The sequence below is a fragment of the Protopterus annectens genome, chromosome 1.part0, assembly GCF_019279795.1.
Source record: "Protopterus annectens isolate FY-2018-M chromosome 1.part0, PAN1.0, whole genome shotgun sequence".
In the NCBI taxonomy this organism is placed as follows: domain Eukaryota; kingdom Metazoa; phylum Chordata; order Ceratodontiformes; family Protopteridae; genus Protopterus; species Protopterus annectens.
Genome location: NC_056725.1, coordinates 612,165,447 through 612,169,045, shown reverse-complemented (window position 1 = coordinate 612,169,045; position 3,599 = coordinate 612,165,447). Strand labels below are relative to the sequence as shown.

Sequence of the window (3,599 nt, the reverse complement as noted above, 5' to 3'; positions counted from 1 at the left end):
TATTTACCATGTATGGGGTACATCAGCTTGAGTGTGGCTGCCCACGTTAACAGGGTGCTGCAATAGCAGCTAACTTTACAGCAAAGCCTACGGACACCTTTTTTAATCATTAGGTGTCTATTAAAATAACTGATAAGTGCACTGTATGCAACACACAAACAAAATCAAATTTCTGACACAACATCCTTAAAAATACAATTACTTAAAGATACCACATATCTGCAATAGTAAGCAGGGAAACATTTTACACCAAGGATTTCTCACTCCAATAATATCATAAAAATAGGAACTTTAATTCTGTAACTTCACATAAAAATAACAAAGAGATGCTAGACTAAATCTGCTGAGGAAAAAATAGCATAAGCTATCTAAACGTTACCAGTTCATCTCTGCAAATATAACAGTTCCTACAAGCCAAAGTAGTTTCTTGCCTACAAATCTAACAATATTGTTTTCCAAACATCTCCATTCAAACAATTAATCAACAGGAGTTTTTCTCTATATGTCCCAAACAAGTTACACACCGATGATACAAGGGTGTCCAGGATTTTACATCAGTCTCCAGGCTGCCCCACTCCACTTCCTTCATTGTATCTCTTCTCCTCATATGGTGCCCAACGCATTTGGTTACAATGTGTAGCTGTGACAAGACAAATTTTATAATACAGTCACAAAGTTTTCAGGTATGCACCACTGTCTTGGACTGCCATCCCGCCCTCACAAAATACTGTAATTTATTCTATAGTGTATATACTAAAAATGTGTAACCAAAGTTGAAGCACATACACTAAAGATAAAATACTAGAAGACTTCTAATTAGCTGCATACATACTAACAATCTTTTACTCTATACATGAATGCCTTATTCTCTTCCCCACACCCGGCAGATTTTCAAACACATGTCAATAAACTGAATAAATGATTTTACCACAACCAGAAATAAAACTTTTTTCACTGCCATAAAAAAATGTCAGAGACTGAAGGAATGCAGCAAAAAAGCCATAGGCCATATATTTATGAAAATTATAATCAATTCATAATGAAATGGGTGCAAGTCTGTCAAACAAACAGATGGTACAGAAAAAAAATGCAAATCTGATCATGGGACACAGATGCTATGTAGAAAACCAGAATGAAACTGTAAATTGACAACATATTTCTCATGTTTCTGCAATCAATTATAACTGAAAGTAAGAAGCACTATCCTGTACCTATTATGTATTACATAAACATATATAAAAGCCTACCAACGTTCTGGCGCTTGCCCAGACCCCTATTCTGCCACCCAGTGAATGAAACAGTCTCAATACAACAATAGATATAAAAAATTAACTGCGTTTATGTGCTACTTAACTGCGTTCTTTCAATAAAAACTTTTAGCGCTTGGAAATCCTTAAAATGGTCTGCTACCCTGCCAAACACAAATCGGCTCCACAAGGAAAAATCCGTACGATAAAAAAAGCGTTGCATGTGGTAACCAACAAGTAAATTAATTCGAACGTGAACCAGACTAACGAGATGCACAAGTTATCACATCAAGACACACTTTCTCCTTAGAGACGAAATCATATATATCAGGAACATATCTATCTACAAATTACTTTTAAGCAAAAACATCTAAACTCAGCAGCTTAAGAAACTGCTACTAAATACCGATTTAAAAATTAAATTTTTCACATCACTAAAATGTAAATTAATTCAGTCTGCGTTGTAAAACAATTGAAAAATTCTGATCTTGTTGTCTGCTCATGATCTCTTCGAGATAGTGACTCCTTGATTAGCAACATGTAATATACTACGATAAATACTACGTGCATTGAGGAGATTGTCGCTCTCTGTTGCAGACAGAGGTGCAATCGCTCACCCCACGATACTAACTTAACTTCTACCCCATTTGTCACTTTACTATCGACATCTGACTGACCTCTCTGTCTCCTAACTACCTGCAACGGGAAGGGAGGGAAGTAAACATATAGTGAACCCTTTTACCGGTGAAGCGTGACACCCCTAATGATTACGTATTAAAAAACATGACACAAAAATAGTATGTGACGGTGTCTGCCTTATAAGTCTAGATAGTGACATTTTCCAAACAATCACTGGTTCTTCCTTTGTTTTGTCAGTTGTCACTCATATACTGCACATTTGTGGAATCCCAAAATAAAACAAATCCGCAAATGCTGAAATCAGAAAATAATAAGAAATTAGCGAAATATCCCCATTAGAAATCCATGCACAAAAATCAAAATATATTAAAAGACACTTAATAAAACATAAATACACACGTATATTTATTACCTCAAATCATCCTATGCTACTGTTTAGAACGCAAATAAATTGTAAAAAGTTATATTATACATGTACACACACAGACACACACACACATTCAGTTATTGTAGGGTATTAGCCACCAGCATTACTCAGTCCTGAAAGGACAAATCTGGATTTTAACAAAATTGTTACGTGGAGTATCTTACCTTATCGTTCAGATGTAGTATCTCAAAACTAGCGAAATATTTTTTGTGCAGGAAAACTACACAGATTTGACGCTTTCCTTGTTCAGAAACCTGCAAAATGGCAGCCCCTTACACACTATACAGCACCTCAATGACTACCCCACCCCCTTTTTGCCGGACAATCTACGGGGCATATAAGCCCCGCCTTTCATACCGTTGTGTCATTGGACGTGGGTTTTGTTGTTAACGGGACCCCCCTGAGTATCAATAATTGCTCGATTTAGGCTTTGTTGTACAGAATACCTTCTAAAATAACTACTATATAGCTGTACACTCTTTTTGGTGGTATTAAAGTGCCTCGCGAAAAGGAAAGCATTTTCTTCCCCTGTTGTCCGGATTTACAAAACTAAAATATAGGCGTATCATCTTTTAAAAGCTTCTCTACAATTTAACAGTTTCCACAGTAAGAAGAAGTAAATATACGAGGATTTATTTATTATCACATTTTATTAACATAACACATCCATTTCAATGTACATATAGCACAGTCCTCATGCATGGTGAATATCATAATTACCAGTGGCTCCTCCATACTTCTCAACATCTTAGAGCAAGAATTCTGGACAAAGCCATAAATAATGGGGGGACAATTTTTAAATATTGCTCTTACAAACTTAGAAAGTTGAATGAATAACAGATTTTGCATTAACATACATTTTCTGAAGAGTATGAAGTCTGAAACTGACATGTCTGTCATTATTTTCTGACTATATTCCTCAATGATTTATCAGAAAACTACAATTTTATGAGAAACAGACGAAAAATATGAGGCAACAATCTGGACATTCTATGAAAATCTGCACACTTAAAAATTAACTTAACTGCAATGCTTTATTAAACAGACCGAGGTAGCCCAAGATGACGTTCACAGCATTCAGCATTTCCCCACATTAAACATACTCTACCATTTCAAGTCACTTGGATATGGAGAGAGAGAGAGAGAGAGAGCGAGAGGAAGAAAAAAATGAATATTTTTGGGTGGCTATTTATATCTCACTCCCATCAAGATAGTTAATACCAAGTCAATTCTAATACATAAACTGCAAACAATTGCCTTTCCTTATGGTCCTACACCATTTTTCG

General features: G+C 35.6%; 1 protein-coding gene across 2 annotated transcripts in view; it reads right to left on the bottom strand.

The window, feature by feature from the left end:
• Positions 1 to 2,612, bottom strand: part of LOC122793632 (protein diaphanous homolog 1-like) — a 506,617-nt gene extending 504,005 nt beyond the window's left edge. The window contains exon 1 of one of the 2 annotated variants that reach the window (XM_044061836.1): positions 2,478 to 2,609. The gene's annotated coding sequence lies outside the window, so the exon portion shown is untranslated. Of the gene's footprint in view, positions 1 to 2,477 lie in introns of both variants that reach the window. The other variant, XR_006363498.1, reaches the window with a different exon arrangement.
• Positions 2,613 to 3,599: the final 987 nt, after the last annotated feature.